Source organism: Narcine bancroftii, chromosome 6, assembly GCF_036971445.1.
Source record: "Narcine bancroftii isolate sNarBan1 chromosome 6, sNarBan1.hap1, whole genome shotgun sequence".
NCBI classification, from domain to species: Eukaryota; Metazoa; Chordata; class Chondrichthyes; order Torpediniformes; family Narcinidae; genus Narcine; species Narcine bancroftii.
In genome coordinates, this window is record NC_091474.1 from 85763206 (window position 1) to 85783919 (window position 20714).

Genomic DNA, 20714 nt, shown 5'->3' on the forward strand with positions numbered 1-20714 from the left:
GAGAAAGAGAAGCAAATGAGAGTCCCCCCAGTTACTGAGTGTTCATGGATCTGCCTTCAGCGCTTCAGTTGCAGCCACACAAGGCTCCAGTCCAGTTCAAACCATCGCAAACACAATGAGGAAGCCTTCAGCATCCAGGCTCTTTCAGGAACCCTCCTTGCAATGAGCATGATCTTGATTCCTGCCCTCAAAGTCTGGCTTCCATGAGTCAGTTTCTAGCTTCTCCCAACCTGGTGAAACTCCCTTCACCTCAAAGTCCCTAACAGCCTGTGTCGGTTCCTCGCCTGCAAGTTGCCACAGCTCACCACTTGTGTGTGTCCCTTAGCCTTCGAGCCCCTTGCCGGTCCGTCACCGTGGTGATCATTGTGGTGTCATGATTATAACTTTTCATCATGATATTGTAACAATTTAAAAATGGTACCAAGTCCACCTTTAAAGTATGAAGAGCCTAGCAATCCTTTGGATTGCCTTTAATCATTTAATGCTAGAGGAACCATCTTCCTCTTCAAATGTTAAGAATGAAGAACAATGAATGCAGAGTTGCCATGCAGATGCTGAGTCGTATTCTTGCAAGGCTGCTTCACAAGATCACAAGGTATAGGAGCAGAAGTAGGCCCATTGGCCCATCGAGTCTGTTCCTCCATTCTAATCAAGGGCCGATCCATCCACTCACTCAGGCCCACTCTCCGGCTTTCTCCCCGTAACCCTCGATGCCCTGACTAATCAAAGACATATCAATCTCTGCCGTAAAAATACCCAATGACCTCACTTCCACAGCTGCCTGTGGCAAACAGTTCCACAGACTCATAAAGCTCTGACTAAAGACATTTTTTTACATCTCTCTTTCAAATTAACACCCTTTTGTCCTGAAATTATGTCCTCTTTTCTAAGGGAAACATCCTTTTCACATCTACTCTGTCCAGGTCTTTCAGCATTCGTAATGTCTCCATGAGGTTCCCCCTCATCCTTCTGGACTCCAACGAGTTCCAAGAGCTAACAATCATTCCTCATATATTAACCCTTTCATTCCTTGTAATGTTTAGCTTTGAAAGTTGCATAACACGTTTTTCATTGCTACACCTAGGAAAGTCAATTTCCCCAGACTGCAATCAAGATGTACAAGTAGAATTCTTGTGTTGGACAGACATTACACTGTGCAAGGCCCTTTGGACCATGTGTCTCTGCTGACCAAGTACCAGTTTACCCTAATCTTCTCCTAATCCTATTTGATTCTCCCCACATTCCCATCAGCACCACCCTACCCATATTCTGCCACTCACCTAAACACAATTGCCAATTTACAGAGGCCTCTTAACCCATCAACACGCACACATCTTTGGGACATAGAGGTTACATATAGTCCTCTCACCCCATTTCCCCCATGGCAATGACCTGTTTTCCTTTGCTTGCTCAGCACTTGTGTAGTACAAAGCCTGAAACTTGTGAAAGGCTGATTCAGTGCCTTTTGATGTCTTGGATTTAAATTTATTTTGACATACAGCAGGGTAACAGGCCCTTTTGGCCCATGAACCTGTGCCGTCCAATCTTCAACTGTGGGAGGAAACTGGAGCACCCAGAGGAAACCCACACAGACACAAGGAGAACGTGTAAATTGCTTACAGAAAGCACGGGATTTGAACCCCAATCCCAATCACTGGTGCTGTAACAGCGTTGCACTAACCGCTATTCTAACCGTGCCACCTATTGAGGCAATGATAAATTTTGAAATGAAAGAATCAGAGATTAGATGGATGTTCTACTTTTTATTCCACGATGCCCAGTGATAGAGTAATGTGTGCATGCAGAGTGAATTTCTAGATCCAAGTTGGGAGTGGGGATAAGGTCTGAGAATCAAAAGAGCATGTGCATGCTGGAAATCTGAAACAAAAACAGAAAATGATGGAAATACTCAGCAATTCAGGCAGTGACAGTGGAAAGAGAAAGAGAGTTAACATTTCAGGTTGAAGACCTTTGTATGGACATTCTCTCTGTATGTTTTTTTCACAGGAGTTCCCTGTATTTTGGGGGGTACTAACTACCCTTTGCACGTTATAATTGTACCAGTGTGGTATAGGGGAGTGTCAGAGGTGAAACTCTCCATTATTTGAAAATTGCTATGGTGGCTTTAATGCCAATGTGAAACCAACAGAACACAGTCACTGAACCTCAGTTTTTCATCGCATCTGATGGGCGGGACCTAACTGTTACGGAGAAGTGTGAATAGGAAAAATAAAAGTTAAGCATGATTGCTTGCTGACTTACATTTGTTCCTGATCCAGCATTTCACAATTGGGGATTGAGCAAAGTGGTGAAACTTCAATTCCATATTGTACCTTCAATGTGGCAAAATACTAGCATGTAGCTAATGGAGGAACTGGCAGCAAGTAGCCATTGATCAGTACCTTAAAGGGGCAGTTCAAGAGTTAGAGATGAAGGTATTTTAAATGAGGAACTTCAGAGTTTTTGTCCATTATGGAAAATTCTGATCTTGTCATTCCAGTCTGTAAGTTACAGATCTTATACACAGATCTTGCAGTGTACAGAGGCTTTAGTTCATCTTCACAGATGGCATGAATAGCGTAGTGGTTTGCGCAATGGTATTACAGCTCAAATCCGACGCTGTTTGTAAGATTTTGTACATTCTTCCTGTGTCTACGTGGGTTTCCTCCAGGTGCTCCAGTTTCTTCCCACGGCGTGGACTCGTGGGCCGGAAGGGCCTGCCACCACGCTGTATCTCTAAATTTAAAATAAAAGTGCATCATGCTAAATAAGAAACCTTCAAGTAAATTTCAAGGATTTGGATAATTCTGTACAAAATATGGCCTTTTGATATGCCTGACATGTTTTACACAGTAACCTCTAACATAATTCCAGCTAATCTTTCCTTGAGAAGCATTAATAGCACTGTAAGGCCACTGGAAGATGTGGTCACATTCTATGGGTGGACAAGCTGTGGTTATATAACTCTTGCATCTTTCATGTTAAATTGGAAAATACTTTGGCAAAGTATCTTCCAGTAAAGGAGAAAGGAGGAGATGAAGATGTAGAATTCTTGTTCTTCATCCCTGTAAGCACCTTAGTGCGGAATAATTTGTCCTATTGGCCGTCATCACAACTTGTTAAAACAAACAAGAAAACTACAGCTGCTGAAAATCTGAAATAAAAATGCAGGATATGGTCAAAATTCTGCGATGAGAGAAACAGCATATATTTCGTGTCTTTTTGATGAAAGGTTGTTAGGATGAAGTTTACTTTATTTCTATCTCTACATATGCCTGATCACCTGAGTATCTCCAGCAATTTCTCTTCTTTGCTTGTTGTCAGGCAATTTGATTTGGAAAGCAGGCCAAACATCAGACTTCAAACTTTTTCTACACCTCTGATGCTTGCAACTTTTAGCTTCGGTCTGGAGTGGAACTTCTCTCCAATTTAATTTCTGGAATCAGGATAGCATGGTTGGTGTAGCGGTTAGTACAACGCTATTACCGCACCAATGATCCAGGTTTAAATCCCATGTATCCTCCGGGTGCTCCTGTTTCCTCCAAAATGTACGAGACTGTAGGTTAATTGGGGCAGCACTGGCTCGTGCGCTAAAAGAGCCTGTTGCTGTGCTGTCTAAATTTAAAAATTAGAACAAATCTAATCCAAGTCCATTGATTGAAGACAAGAAGTGTACCTTTTCCATTGGGTTGATCTCAACCAGACAGCTCCAAGAGTTAACCTGGATATCAGTCTGTGACAGTCAACACCACAGGGGTGCTTGATTTATCCATTGCTGGTTGCCAACTCAAAAACTGAGACCCAATAACTTTTGGTGTAATTAAGTGGGATTTTTTTTTTCTTGATCTTGTTAATGCTGCTGACTATGTTATTAATATCTTCTTTCTTTGGCTTGGCTTCGCGGACGAAGATTTATGGAGGGGGTAAAAGTCCACGTCAGCTGCAGGCTCGTTTGTGGCTGACAAGTCCGATGCGGGACAGGCAGACACGGTTGCAGCGGCTGCAGGGGAAAATTGGTTGGTTGGGGTTGGGTGTTGGGTTTTTCCTCCTTTGCCTTTTGTCAGTGAGGTGGGCTCTGCGTTCTTCTTCAAAGGAGGTTGCTGCCCGCCAAACTGTGAGGCGCCAAGATGCACGGTTTGAGGCGTTATCAGCCCACTGGCGGTGGTCAATGTGGCAGGCACCAAGAGATTTCTTTAGGCAGTCCTTGTACCTTTTCTTTGGTGCACCTCTGTCACGGTGGCCAGTGGAGAGCTCGCCATATAACACGATCTTGAGAAGGCGATGGTCCTCCATTCTGGAGACGTGACCCATCCAGCGCAGCTGGATCTTCAGCAGCGTGGACTCGATGCTGTCGACCTCTGCCATCTCGAGTACTTCGACGTTAGGGATGAAAGCGCTCCAATGGATGTTGAGGATGGAGCGGAGACAACGCTTCAATTAATATGCAGAACAAGAAAAGGGCTGAGTGGATAGTAGTTCAGTTATTACTACAAACACATGTTGTTTGGATCAGTGAGGGTCTGTGTGGCTGAGGGACCAGAGCATGGAACGGCCTGCTAATGACTTGAGGCAAGGAACCTGTGGAAGCTGTGGGCTGCTGGAGACTGCTGACAGGAGACTCGTGCCGAGCTGCCATCTGCTGGAGACTGGCTTGAACTGGCTGGAGGGGTACCAGGCATCAGAACTGAGATGCAAGGAGGTGCCGAGGGTGTTGAAGTGTTCCTGTTTGGGCTGTAGGGGCTGAGGAAGCACTGGAGGCTAATTTATGGACACTTGGTAACTCTGGGTGGACTCTCTTTTGCTTCTCTCTCTCTCTCTGACTGTAAGTCTGACTGCAAGAGACACCTAGGCAATTCCTGCCAGTGTTGCCTTGCAGCACGCAAAAAGAAATTTCATGTAATTCGACACGGTTTTATTACCTTGATAATTAATTGAATCTTGAATCTCATGACATCATCTCTTTCATTGGAATTTTAATTCTGGCCAAGAGAAGCAAAGGTCTTCAGAATCAGATATTCCAAATCTTTGGCAAAAAGGGAATTGGATTTTGTACATAAATTAGATTAAAAAAAAGCATTTGTATCTTATGCAGCTCACTGAGATGTGCACAATGTACCAGATTTCTGCCTGGGTTGCAAGGTGCTGATTTTAATCTGACTGAAGTGACAGGAGAAGGAAGTAACTCCAGACAAAAAGGCCAATGGCAGAGTTTATTTTATTTGTCCCTTTCTGCAATGGATAAGCTTTCGGGTTCGTTATGTACACAATGGAACATTATAACGTTTCTTTTGTGTACTTGTCACTTCCAGTGGAAGTACATGGTTGTATGTGGAATTGGGAAGTGACAGCAGAACAATAGGGAAGGTCAGTTTTCTGAAATGAGAGATCATCGAGGTACAAGATTACTTTGTCACCAAAGGAAACACATCTTCTGTCAACATTATTTTATTTTTGTTGTCCTTTGTTTCGAGCATGCCAGAAAATACATACTGAAATTTGTGTCAGATATTATTTTCAGGAATGGAAGAAAATAAAGTGAAAAGAAAAGTTTCAAACATGATTGGAGTCATCTTGTGGGAAATCCATGTGAGGTTTCAGGATTTGAAAGAAAGCATTTTACATTGACCTGCTTAACACTATGAGAACACTGTCATGAATGAATGGTTTTGCACCAACAAATTTTTGTGGGTTTTTTTGTTGATTCCTGCCTTTGTGTTTAGGTTGTATGATGCATGGCAAAAATTGCTACCATACATTTTAACTGATTTATTTTGTAGGTAATTGTCTGTTTTAGACAAATTAATCATTGAAATTCATCTGAATTAAAACTCTCTGCAGCTAAGCCAATAATTTTAATGTCAAAAGTTTTATGTTTATCTTTTTGTGAATATAACCATAAAACATTTATTTGTGCTGCCAAACTTTTTCAATTACCACCACCCTGATCTGGGCAATATCTCTGTATCTTAGGAAGTTCCTAAAGGTGAACAATGACTTGCATTTACAGTAAAACCTCAGGTAACCAGCATCTATGTGGATTGGTAGATGCCAGATAAGTAAATCTTGCGGTTGCGTGTTGTGTGATTGGTGAACTAATGGCAAAACGAGCCAATTTTAAACTTCCAAAATTTTTACCTTTTTTTTGCGAGTTGCTTGAGGCTGCCCATGCTCAAATTCCAGATAACAGGTTTTTACTGTAGTTCATTTCTGCAATGACTTTTGACACCGGTGTGGTATCAACAGACTGAGAGGCAGGAGGTGCCTGGGATATTGGGATATTGGGGGAGGTGGTGCATGCTCATTATCAGATATGCTGGGATTCTGTGTGCTTCTGATAAATGGACTTAAATGTTCTCATGCTATCCTGAATTCTCCTTGTCCTTTTTGAATGGTCAGAGGCCGGAGATTTCCGCAAATTGGTGAAGATGTTAGACGTGTGTGAACCCTTTTCTCTGTCCACCTTGTAATCTTTTGCTGTGACAAAACTCAGAGAAGAACTGAAACTAATTTATGAAAAACAACATTTAATGAGGAAAAGTTGATTTAGCTAGGGGTTTTTGCTTCAGAGCAATGAGAGGCGACTTATTAGAGGTGTAGAAGAGTTAAAGAGGCATGGATATAGTGGACACCCAGCATCTTTTCCCCAGGGAATCAATGGCCAATTCTGATTTAAGGTGAGTAGAGGAAAATTTTGGTAAGATCTCAGTGGTCTTTTACACAGACTGCTGGGTGCCTGGAATGCACTGCTAGGGTGTGGTGGATGGTGGTAAATTTTAAAGATTCTTAGACAGGTACATGGATGTAAGGAAAATGGAGGGCTATGGTCATTGAGTTACAATCAATCTAACCCTGTGAGGCTAAGATTAATCGTAGAGTAGGTTTATATAAGTCAATACAACATCATGGGCTGAAGGGCTGTATGTTTTCTACATGTACAGAGACACAGTGAAAAGCAGTGTGGCCCCCTTCCCTTGGTGCCCTAAGCATGTGCTTATTTTGCTTAATGGCTAATGGTTAATCCAGGCCTGGGCTTCAGTAAAAGTTGGCTCCTGAAGTGAGGCCCAACCTCTTGTAGCTCCAGTTATCAAGTTAATAATGTTTTGGACCTCTGCATCCAAACATTGGCACTTGTAAATGTTGTCTGCAGCTCGATGTCTGAGGTATTTATGAGCTTGGTTCTGGCCAGAATTGACATGTCATATAATTTCCCATTAATCTTGTAGCTCTGCTTCAGTGGGAAACGTTATGGATACACTCTACACAATTAGATTTAGACTTTAGTGTATTGTCATTTGCATCTAGATACAACTAAAATCTTTGTGTGTGCAACTCTCTGGCACCATTTTGAATATTAAAATTCACAGGAAACACAGTAAAATTACCATCACCATCTATAAAAAGGGGTGATGAATCAGCGTACTGGAGAGAGATTGTAAACTTAATTGAATGGTGTACCAACAAGAACCTCACACTCATGTCACCAAAACCAAGGAGTTGACTTCATGAAGGAAAAACCAGAAGTGTACAATCCAGTGATCATTGGGAGATCAGAGGTGGAGAGGGTGAGCAAATTTAAGTTCTTGAGTGTCACTATCTCGGAGGATCTTCCCTGAACCCAACACACCAATGGCATCGTGATGGAAGTTCATCAGCGCCTCTACTTCCTCAGGGGTTTGCAGAGGTTTAGTATGACATCAGAAACCCTTGGAAATTTCTACAGATGTGTGATGGAAAGTGTGCTGACCAGCTGCATCATGGTCTGGTATGGAGACACCAATACCCCTGAGCATAAATCCCTGCAAAAGGTAGTGGACACAGCCCAGGACATCACAGGCAAGACTCTTCCCACCATTGAGAACATCAACTGGGAGCACTACCATTGAGGAAAAGAAGCAATTATATCATAGGTGATCTGTGGGTGGAAAAAATGGTTGAGAATCACTTTATTATTATGACCATTAAATTCAATACACTAAATTGGAAGAAATACAGATGGCATTCTCATCTGAAAGGAGTGTAAAAAGACATTTGAGTGGGAAGATGATGTGAGAATAGGAGCAGGAGTTGGTGGACATGGAAGAATGAACTAGAGCATCACCAAGGAAATTGGTTTCTTTGGAATACTGGAAGGGGATGGTAAGATGTCTCTGGTGATGGCATGGCATTGTAATTATCACAGATGTTGTATTTAATGTGGAGGTTGATTGAATGGAAGATGTTGGCAAAGGGAAAGCATATCCTTGTGGGTAGGAGTCTAGAGTTCTGAAAAAGACACATTTGAGAGCTTCCTCAGAAGAAGGAAAAAAGACATTCAAAAGCACTGATGAAGTCACCAAAACAAATTACAACTGACTGGGAATATAGAATGGAGTACCTGTAGAAAGCAATTTGTAAGGAAGTGTAGTCAAGAGTCTTGAGGGAATGCATTAGTTTGTAATAGATATTGTTGGAAATTAATCAGATATTGCCTGTTACTGTTTAATGACACTGAGGTAATTTAGCTGAAGAGTCAACAAAAGACTAAATATGTTTGCACACTATCTGCCTCAGCTGCATAGTAGACGTCCCCAGGAATTTGATGAAGCCTCAGCTCTGTAAAAGGAGCAGCCCCTGTTATCATGAGGCATTTATGGGTAGAGGTGGGGTCATACATTTTATCAAGTGTGAACAAGTGTGCCTTTCATTCAAGAAAGTTGGGAACCACAGTAGAGTACGATATATAATACTGTGCAATATTCACACCTCTGTATAGTACTACTACCATTTATATTGTGTATTCTAATGTGCTAAAATATCCCAAGGCTTTACAGGAGCCAAAATTGACACCACCAAAGAAAGAAAGAATGCACATATATAGACCACCTTGTGTGACCTCTGGGCATTCCGAAGCACTTCACAGGCAACAGTGAACTTTGTGTAATTCCTGTACTAATGTCAGGAAGCAGGAAATATTAGAACAAATGGCTCAGGCAAGATCAAAGAAGAAGGTTTTAAGTCGGAGTTGAACGTAGAAAAGCAAAGAGATTTGGAGAGATTATTGCATTTCTTACTGTCAGTGTTTCAAAAAATACCATCTTGTCACCTCACTGGGAATCAATGGTTTAGATCCCATTCAAGAAATTTGGAGATAAACAGCCCAGGCAGATCATACAATGTGATCATAAACAATTAACCTGGTCTTTTCCGTTTTCACAGATGAACTCAAAGTTCCTTGAGACACAGTTTTGGAGCACATAAGTTTGTCCTAGTGCAGTGGCTCTTAACGAGCCCTCAAACAATATGACCCAAAAATTTTTATTGATGTTACCCCAGTGCTGCTTGTGGGATCTTACTGTGCACAGTTTGATTGTTGGCCTTCCTACTTGGCAAGAGTGGACACTTAACACTGGTTGGCTGCAATATAGCTGTCCGTCAGAGGCTCAGGAGCCCCTGTGTTTGTGCCTTGATTACTTCATCCGTTATCATTTAGCCTCTTGAGTGACATCAAGGATGAAGATGGAAATTATTGTGTTTTGTAATTCCAAATTGCTTTCACATGAAAGTGAATAAACTGCAATTCCATGGAAGTCAGTCTCACCTAGAAACTTGGCAAGAGGAAGATCATATATTTCAGAATTACTTGGCTCATTTTCAAAGAAATACCTTGCAAAAAAAAAAAATCTCCTGTGGTAGGTGAATAAAATCAAAAAATTGCCGCTGCTGAAAATCTGAGATAAAAACAGAAAATGCAGGAAATATTCAACTTGTAAGGAGAGAAAAACAGTACATACAGGCAGAGACTTGGTGGGCTGAAGGGCCCATTTCCTTTCTGTGTCTCTCTATAACTTCATGACCTGATAATGCTCTCTGACCTGTTGTGTGTTTGCAGCAGTTTTGTATCCCTAAAAGATTAATTTGTTTAGATGGATTGAAAAGAGGAGTGCATGCATTAAGAAAATTAATTTAAGGACACTGTGTTCCCTTCTTCTGTTCCCAAGTACAAGATGTGACATAGCACTGCTATTGGCCTTCTCCATACTCATCTCTGCAATTGGGGAGATTAAAGAGAAGTACTGCAGTGTGCATTCATCCACCTGGCGCTTGTCCCAAATTCCTGGGGCTTGGAGATGTCGCAATGCTGTCCCCTGCCATCATGAAAAGAAATAGATTTGACTTGGTTTTGCTATTTTAATTAGATTTTTTAATAAGTACTTTGTAGTTGGGCAGTTAGAATCCATTTGTTGAAGGTATTTATTTCATACAAATTGAAGATTGTGGCTCTCAATTTACCTTGAACCCCCTGTTTACCACTGCAAAAACTACATCGATGAGAAAGTCGAGTAAGTTGGCAAGCCTATCTCACCAGGAGCATTGAGTTACATTCGGTGTAAATGGCAATTGTGGGTGACTTGCTTGACTCACAGTGAGGATAGGGTTTGGGGAGAAGCGGAATCCTCTCAGTTCTTCTGTGATTCTGTTCTGGGAATGCAGAGTGCAGGTGGTGGGTTCACGGGGACTTTAACAATCACAGGTTAGGCAGCTCCACATCAGATAAAATTACTGTGCATGAGTACCACAACCTCTGCCAATTTATACACAAAATTTGCCCCCATTATTGGACACCCTGATGTGAAAATTTAAGGAAAGTAAGTCAGTTTTGAGAAGCCCCTAAAATGTATTACCAACCTGAATCAAGATGTATCTCATGAAAATTTATAAGATCATTTTACAAAATTAATAAACCCAATAAGAAAGATGTTCGCCATTTGTTGGATTTTATTTTAAATGGTTTAAATAAAATTCCCTTGTCTTTAATTGGGTGACACAGTTAGTGTAGTGGTTAACCCAGCTCTGTTACAGTGCCAGTGGGGTTTGAATCCCACACTGTCTGTAAGGAGTTTGTACCTTATCCCTGTGTCTGAGTGGGTTTCCTTCCACCCTTCAAATAGGTCAACTGGGTGTAATCGGGCAGCACGGACTTGTGGGCTGAAAGGGCCAGTTACCAATTTTTTAAAAATTAATTAGGTGTAAATTAAAATGCACATTTGATATAATTATGGTTTTATTTATCCAATGCAATATGTATAATTTCAAAATATTTTAGTGGCATCAAAATTAATTCCAGATTGAAGCTGAAAAACATGAGTAAAATTTCACCCCATTCCTCTGCCTTTTATCCACCTTTCAGTTTTTATGCATGTACAGACAGCGCGAAAACTGATTCACAGACAGAAAGGTTTATTTTTAAAAAGTGCTTTTCTTCAATTTCTTAAAGCACAAGAGAAATCTACTTGGTGAAATGTGTTCCAGATCCTGCTTTATTTCAGTGAAATTGCTTGGATTGAAACCAAAAACAGAATTTTTTTTTTTATCCAAGGTTGTTCTCCAATTCAAGTTTATAGAGATTGTTGGTTCCACTGCACAATTCATGAATGACAAGTGTTTAATGGAGCTTTCAGTCTCAAAAGGAAACTCGGTAAACTTTTGTCTGAGTGAAAACTGAAGGTAACTAAACATCTCCAACCTTGCAGGTGGCAATGTGCTGTTCTCAGTCATCTATTATGAGTTACAGATGATTTTTTTTTTAGTTATGTTGGTTAAGGAATAAATACTACCTGTGGCACAGGAGAACTCCCCTGCTGTTCAGATTAATACCACAAAAATTTTGTTATTCAGCTGAGTAGATAGACGGGGGCTGAATTTAACTTCTCATCCAAAATGCAGCACTTCCAACAGTGCAGAACTCCCATAGTTCTGAACCAAGTAGCTGTCAGAATTGGACCTGCTCTTTTGTGAGCACTGGAGTGTCAGGTTTACCACTGTTTTACCCACAGAGGTAACATGTTGTTTATCTTTCTATGACTGGATAAAAATGTGCAAAAATATTTTGCTTAAAATTGAATGAAAATGAATTGCAAAAGACTTTGTCTGCAGAATGAACAGGAAATGTTTTAAAAAATGTTGTATTCAGTATATTTCTTTGTGACGCTGAAGAAGGCAATTTGGCTCATCAAGCTCCAGTCAACTCCGAGCACTCTCATTCATTAAGGTTTATACTCTTAACTATGGAGAAACTTTTCGAGGGGAATGCATTCCCCAATTTTTTCTACTCAAGTCTGCCTTCCTCTGCATCAGACACATTATCCCCCGACACCTCCGCCAACTTCAGTACAATCCCACGACCTGCCACATCTTTCCCTTCCTACCCCTATTGGCTTCTCGAAAAGATAAATCTATTCAGGAAATACCATCTGCTTTTTCCTCCCCACACATGCTTGTATCCCTTTAGATGCTTCCCACTGGAACAGCAGAAAGTACAAAGCCTGCCTCAACGTCTCCTCCCTCACCTCCATCCGAGGCTACAAACAGACCTTCCCAGATGAGGCATAGGTTTACCTGTACAACATTTAACCTAATCTGCTGCCTTCAATGAACCTGTTGTAACCTCCTCTACATCGGTGAGACCAAACACAGATTTGGTGAACAGTTTGCTGAACACTTTTGCTTTGTTTGTGGGTGTGATCTTCAATTTCCTGTGGCCAACCCATTTTAATACCCCAACCATTCCAACAGTGATATGTCTATCCTTGGTCTCATCTGTTGTCAGGGTGAGGTCAGTGGTAAACTTGAAGAACATATTGTATTCCTAATACTCAAACAAACACCATGAACATTGATTTTTCTCATTTTAGGTGACTGTATCTTCATTAGATTTCATTTTTTATCTCTTTTTTACATACTCCTGAAATTTTTTTCCTCTGCACTTTTTTTCCACTTTTCTTCTCCCCAGCTTCCTAATGTTTATCCCTCTACCTGTCTTTCCACCTCCCACACCTTTTATCCTTCATATCTGAGCACCTCCCCCAACTTCCTTCTCCCTTGATACACAAGTCATTTCATCTTTCAATCTTAAGCCCCTTTCATACTTGGCAGTGATCCCAGGAATTTATGGCCAATCGGCATTTAAATTGACAACCTCAACCACTAGTACAATCCCCAAGGTCTACAGATGCAGACATTGCAACCATGTAAGTGTGAAATGGGCAATTGCATTGTGGGATTGAAATTGCCCAAGTTTTTGAATGAGTGCAAGAACATAAATAAAGAAAAGATTAAAATGAAGATATAAACTTTGCCGTGGGAAAGTCACAGAGGGGGAGAGAGAGAGGAAATAAATAGCAATAAAATAGTAATAGCAGACAATTTTTATACAGCTTGGTAGCCTATAGCACACAATTTATAAAGTCCATGGTGGACAGTTAGCAATAGCGGACCTAACTTCCCAGAATGCTGTGTGGCAGAGAAACCCCTCCATGAATGCTCCATGCATGCAGCCATGCGTACAGCCCTGTCTCTGCTCCACATAATTCTGGGAGGGCAAGTCCACTATCACTTTTTCCCATGGTATTTATAAATTGTGCGATATAGTGCTATAAACTTGCCCACGCTGTACAAGTTGTGCGCTAAAGCACTACCAACTTTCCCAACCTGTTTAAAGATTGTCTGCTATTTATTGCTAGCACTTTCCCACTGTCCCTTATAAAGATTTATATAGGTTGGCACAACAACAACAGGGCTGAGGGGCTCATACTGTGCTGCATATAAAGCTTAATTATGTTATAGTTAGGTATGATTAATTTTGTTCAAATATAAGATCATAATACATTGATCAGGATTTAGGGTAGGTCCACCATCTCTCGATGCATCATGACTTCACCAGTAGAAGGTAAAACAGTCCTAACTCTGGAGATTCCTCCTTGCAAGTGTGAACACATTCAGTGTCCCAGTTAGGAGTGATCAAGTGTGAAAAGCTAAACCCCCATTCCTATTCCAGGACACTGAACGGCCGATTTAGTGGACGCAAGTGTGAAAGGGCCTTTAGTCTTGATAAAAGGTTCAAACCCAAAACGTTGACTGACCTTTTCTATTCATTCATGCTGCCTGACCTTCTGAGTTTGTCCTGCAATTCTTTGTTTGCTCTCAATTTATTATATTGAAAACATGATTGATTAAAAGCCCTCTTGCTAACTAAATCCACTTCCCTTCCAACAAGGCAGCCTTGCAATTTGAGGGAATACCTTAAAGATTCACACAGTGCTAACTGCAGGTTGTCCCATCAACCACTTGCACCAATTTACTGGTCTTGACCGACTCTCTGCCCTCTCAGTCTGTTATGTTTGTATTTGTCTGCTTTTTTCCTATGGGGCAATTTGCTCAGCCAGTGCTGAGATGTGTAAATGAGAACTCTGATCATTATTGATGGAGCCAGTGCTAGTTCACCCCACTACTGATGATTTCAGAGTTCTTGTTTGACTAATTTCTATTCAGCCTGAAATTTCAGATGTCTGGAGAGATTCAGAATGATGAATTGAGTCATGCTGCCTTGCATCATTTGAAATGAGGTGATCAGTTGCTCCAGTATGTGATGTGATAGTGCTGTTACCCTCCAGTTGCAGCAACTCTGGTTGAACTTGTCTGGGTAGAATTTATGTATTCTCCCTGTGACCCCGTAGGTTTACTCTGGGTGTTCCAGTTTATCCTAAAACCTCAAGACCAACTTGTTAGTAGATTTATTGGCTGCTCTAAATTGCCTGTATTGTAGCTGAGTGGTAGAAAAATTGGGACGAGTTGGTGAGTATTTGTGAGAGATAAGTTATAAGAAAATAAGTTACTGATGACAGTGGTCTGAGAGCTAAAACAGGAATGATGGGCTGGACGGCCTCCCCTTGTCAGAAGGAAGTATCGCAAATGTTTGAGAACAATTTAATGTAGTTCAAAGCTATGGTTGACACATTATAGCCAGTGAGATTGCAGAAGTGACCCTCACTGGTCTAAATATATTGCACTGTCCCTTATAAAGATTTATATAGGTTGGCAGAGATGGGATTAGAAGAGGCAGTGAGCTAGAATTCTTCATCTTTGGATTTTGAGAGAAGTCCAAAGTCCAAATTTATTGTCAGAGTACATGCATGACATCACACACAACCCTGAGATTGTGTAAGAGAGTAGCCCCTTTTACACAGAGCTTGAAAGCTGTGTTTTGTCCACCTTTCGAGCACCGAGTGAAAGAATCACAAGGTGGATTGGGGGGGTTGGTTGGGGGAGGGGTCTAGACTTACCTGTACTTTGGTAGGTAGTCTCAGCAGTGGAGCGTATTTGACTCCTGGAGACGGATTTTTTCAGTTCTGTGTGAACAAGCAAGCCAGCTTCCAGAGACAGTCATGTATACAGCAATAATGCGGCTTTTCAGTGTAAAAAGGGTTCAATGTTGTAACTGGTAAGCTCACTATTTCCCTTCGCTTTCAATAATGCATGCCCACATTCAGGAGGAACCTGATCCAATGGGATTTAAATGAAACCCAATCCCAAACCCAAAAGAAATGAGTTTATTGTCATGTATAGATGTACCAGAGTTCTTGCTTGCTTCAGCTTTACAGGTAGGCAAGATACACCAACTAGAATTGTATAAATCAAATTACCACAATATGACATGAGACATAAAAAAGAGATACTATGAAAGGATAGATAAATTATCCACAGAAACCAACTCACTGACACTGTTTCATGTGGTTAAAATCCACTTCAAAGTTTCACATTTGGAAAAAAACCCATAATACCTCATGCCTGAACACCACAGTTAATTGATTTATTCCCTCTGCTTCTGGGATATCCCCCTCCCCCCTCACCCCCAACTGTTCACTGTGGTTCCATTACTTCATTCACTTGTGACCTGTTGAAATGTGTTAACTATCATCCTGGAATAAGAGTCTGTGAATTCACAACTGTCATTCTTCCCCAAAGGTGAATTACTGCAACATGTCTTTTAGCAGTAGCATGGGAACAAGGGAATTGGTGTCCTAATATTGAAGCCTCTCATACAAAAGGTTTGCTTAGTTTTAAGTATTTGGAATCAAGTTACAGAGACACTGATTGCAGAAGTGATCTAAAGTTGTTTCATTTGATGTGCATTGGTATTATGTGCTTCTCCAGTAGGAACATGTACAGATGATCCTTGCAGAATGCTGATGGTAGCTTGGACAATTTAGCAACATCTTGTTCAAGGCAATTAAAGATGAGGAAATATTACTGGCATGCCTCTAATGTCCACATTCTGAAAAGAAAGAAGTCAAAATTGGGAGCACTCCAATAATTTACACTTTCCCAGCAAAGTGGGAAAATGTGCAGAGCTACATTTTAAATTATGAGGTAATACATCTTATTTTGTGATTTTGAGGATGACTAAATGATCAGTCTGTATCCTTGCATCTTGCAATGTGTATTCATATTCTGAGAATTCAAGCAACCGGCAATAAAATTGTGGAAAATAAATAGGTAAAAAATACGGAAGTTTTATATTGGCCCGTCTTGACATTAGTTTGCCAATCTATGCAACATACAATCTCAAGTAACCGGAAAATTCACTTATCTGGCATAAGTGTTTTACCATATACCAGGGGTTTTACTGTAAATAGTAACCTTTGATGTATATTTTTCATTTTTTTTGTAATTCTTTATTTATCGCACTATGAACCATATCAACCAATATATTTACAGATGCATCTTTTTAAATATTCACAGTGACATTTTCTCTTTTTTTCCCCCAATCCCTCCCTTCCCCCTTCCCACCCCCCTCCAAAAACAGTAAATATTTGACATATCAAATACAATAAAACAATATCTTTACACAAAAGGAATACAAACAAAAAAGACGTATCATCTATTTATTCACATTAAATCTGATCGTGTTTATCTTCTTATCATTTTAGGTGGTGGTGGTCCTAGGCCTGCTCTTTCTGCCATGTCCCATATATGGTTCCCAGGTTTCCCCAATCATTATAACTTTGTCTTTTAAATTATATGTTATTTTTTTTTCCCAATGGGATACACTTAAACTTGGCTACATATTCCATTAATATTTATAGTCATTTAGTCCAACGAGTCCATCTTATATCTTTATTTTCACTTCTTTACTGCCTCTTCACCACCTCCATCCCTTTTTTCCATTACTGTTTTTTAAGTTTTCCTTTTAAATCTCAATATATGACAACGCATTTAAGACATGAAATACCCCAACAATCCCCACAAACAATAACCCTTTAACCCCAAATGAACCTCCTCTCCTTGGATTGCCTCCTGTCCCTTGACAGCAACCACAACTCCCCTTTCCATTCGGTTTGCGAACTTACTCGCAAGCGTCAACCGATTTCACTGTGACCCTTATTCTCCAACCCCCAAACCCCTCCGAGAACACTATTTTCCTATACTTATAACAAAGCTCTCTCTCTTTTTTTTCCTTCTTCCCCTTCTCTTATCCATCTTTAAATCTTTATATATATACATTATCTTTACTTTATATTTATTACATATTTTTGTATATTTTCTTGCCGGTCATCCTTCTTGTCACTCCTCCTCCTCTCTTCTCTTGTCCTGCAAATGTTCAGCAAATTCTTGGGCTTTCTTTGGGTCCGAGAACAGTCTATTCCGTTCCCCAGGAATGAATACTTTGAGTACCGCTGGATGTCATAATATAAAGTTATACCCTTTCTTCCATAAGATTGTTTTTGCCGTGTTAAATTCCTTCCTCTTCTTTTAAAGTTCGAAGCTTATGTCCAGGTAAAAAAATAGTTTTTGTCCCTTATATTCCAATGGCTTATTGTCTTCTCTAACCTTCTTTCTTGCATGCTCCAGTATGTTTTCTCTTGTTATACGTCTTAGAAATTTTTCCAATATGGATCTCAGTTTTTTATGTGGTGGCGGTTTCAGTACTAGCGCTCTATGCGCCCTTTCGATTTCTATTTCTTCATGTGAATCTGTTGTTCCCAGCACCTTCGGGATCCATCCTTTTATAAATTCCTTCATATCTAACCTTTCTTTGCCTTCTTTTAGGCCCACTATTTTTATGTTGTTTCGCCTACTGTAGTTTTCCAATACGTCAATTTTTTGTGACAATAAATCTTGTGTCTCTTAAATTTTTTTTCGCTCTCTTCCAACTTTCCTCTTAAATAATTTATCTCCATTTCTACAGCAGCTTCTCGTTCCTCCACATTTTCTACTCTTTTCCCTATTTCAGTCATGACCAACTCTAAGCTTTGCATTCTGTCTTCAGCTCTTTTCATTTTTCTTTTGATTGAACTAAATTCTAATGATAGCCATTCTTTTAATTACCACATTTGTTCTTCAAAAAAGGCTTTATCTAAACTTTGTCCTTCTATTTTACCTTCTTCTTTCCTTTGAAATTCTTGGTCTTCTTCCTCCTCTTCTTCTGAGTCTGTATTTATGTCTTCATCTCACTCTGGTGAGCTGCTTCTGTATCCTTGCTGGGCCTCCAGCTGGTGTGTTGTTGGGCCTCCTGCTGCAGGTCGACCCGTTGTTGGGCCTCCTACTGCAGGTCGACCCGTTGTTGGGCCTTCCATTGCAGGTCAACCCACTGCTGGGCTCCCTGCTGCAGGCTGACCCGCTGCTGGGTCTCCTGCCGCAGGTCATCTGCCTGCCGGTTGCCCCGTTGCCACTCATCTTCTTCCCGCCCTTTGTTCTCTTTCTCACCATTCTTCTTTTCTTCTTTCGTGTTTGCTTCCCCCAGCCGAACACCCCGATACAGTGCGTCTCTCAGCTGGCCGCTCCCCAGCTGAGTCCTCCTCCCATCGACATTGACCTTTTCTTTTACTTGCGTACTGTGCATGCGCAACTCTTCTTGGCTCTGAGAGCCATTTTTGAAGTTCGCTGGTCGGGAGGACACCGCTCCTCTGGGGACTCATCAACACCGGAGATCAGCTGCTCCTCTCCACAGTGGCTCTCTGCTCCGACGTGCAGGTAAGGTCTTCTTCTTTCTTCTTCAGTGATTTTCCTTCTTCCCTTTTCTCAGTTATTCTTACTTTTTCTCTTTTGGGGGGCCATCTTCTGTCTCTTCTCTGTAACTTTATCTTTCTCTTCCTGTATTTTATGTTTATTGAGCTCTGTTTTTTCACACTTTTTTTCTTTTCTCTGGAGAGGGCTGGTTCCAGCCAACCAACCACTACTCCACCACGTAACTCCCTGATGTATATTTTTCTTAAGTCAAACTCACAAGTTCAGAATATAGTTGCCTGTCATTTCTGAATCGCCCTTGTGTGTTTTGTGCTTTGCAGTTAAAGTGTCAATATAACTGGAAGCACAGCGATGAAACATCCTTGTAGTTATGAGCAGAATTGGAAGGTTCACTTTGAAATTGTTTTATATCTCAGCAATTCCATATTATTAATAGACCTTGAAATCTACTTTTCAGATATTTTCCTCCTTAGCCACATATCCTGAGGTTCTAGGGTGTTAAAAATGAAATACAGTAGTGCAACAATATCACAGAGTACTTGTAATCCATTCGCTTGTATATTCAATCAGCAGAAATTCATTTTGAATATTCCTAATAAATTAGGGATCAAATATTTGGCTCCTCTGAACTTGATTTCTTCCTTTCTTTCTCTGTAACAATGCATCTTATATCAATTACTGCAGGGTAATTAGTCCATTGCCTCAGGCCCAAGTCATTGAACCCAATGGAAAACAAAGAGAGTATTAATTAAACTACTGGAAATATAGCAGGGGGTTGAATTTGGCCTTGTCAGCAGTTGAAAATGGCCCACAGCTGGTAAATTTCCAGAGGTGTCATTACATCTGCTCATAAGGTCACCTTGAACACAGAATAGTACACAGCACAGGAAAGAGACCATTCAGCGCATGATATCTGCACCAAATATAATACCAGATTCAAATGTCACATTGGACTGTGATCAGTTTTGGACATTGGTGCATATGTGGTATCTCCCCACATTAATCTTCTCCATAAGTTCTAAATTAAGGAAAGAAACAGATAAATTTTTAAGTTAACTTGAAAGTTTGATCTCACTTAAGCATTTTTTAAAAATAAAATAACAGTGTAAATGTTTGTTGTTTTCGTAAATATGGATCATCGAGTGACAGATACGATTTCCCTCGGTCTCCAAACTGCACTGAATGCCAACACTGATCTTTGAAATCTTGTGGCTATTTACTTTCATTTTCTTTTGACAGTGTTTTATTCCATTGTACAGTTATTGACAAGAATTTTATTTTTAGTAGAAGTTAATTTTTTTTTCTGTCAGAATTGAGTCACATTTTCTGAGAACTTTATAATATGTTTTTGGATGAATCCATGTAGCCTCTGTGCATTTTATTCCGATGAAGATGGCTTCTATAGTAAAAATGTGCATCAGAATTAGATATATACATTAAAGATTTTTAACCACTTTATATTTTGAAGATATTTTTATTGTTGTAGTTATAGTTTTTGCATCAATACAATTTATTTATGTTAATTCAATAGCCGTGGATGATTTCCACCCCACCTTCCCCCAACCCAACTATATTGGTTGAAAATCAATGGATTTTTTTTATCTAGAGGCAAATTGTTATGTGCTGTCCTGGACCTTTGTGTACAGTCTTTTTTTGTACTAGCGATAAGTGGTAATTCACACCTGCAGGAAAAACATCCTCAGGGTAATCTGGTATCTGAAATCTGGTATCTGAAATTTGGAATCTGAAATCTGAATTATTGGACAGTTGAAGTCAGAACCAGTGCCGGACTTTTGCGCCATAGGCCAGGCTGAACGTGGGGGAGAAAGGAGTGCTGACCGGGGCGAATGGTGGGTGCAGTACCTGATGTGATGTTTGACATGTGCTGTACCACTTCCTCCCTCAGCCTTACCAGACTAATGCACATACAT

General features: G+C 40.4%; 1 protein-coding gene and 1 long non-coding RNA gene across 2 annotated transcripts in view; both read left to right on the forward strand.

The window, feature by feature from the left end:
- The window catches only part of LOC138737313 (collagen alpha-1(XXIII) chain-like), a 132243-nt gene that overhangs the window by 73421 nt on the left and 38108 nt on the right, over nt 1-20714 (forward strand). The gene's annotated exons all lie outside the window — the stretch shown is intronic.
- LOC138736312 (uncharacterized) lies at nt 428-16251 on the forward strand. The gene is made up of 3 exons (XR_011340220.1): nt 428-595; nt 15781-15863; nt 15970-16251. It is a non-coding gene; the product is annotated as an uncharacterized lncRNA (long non-coding RNA).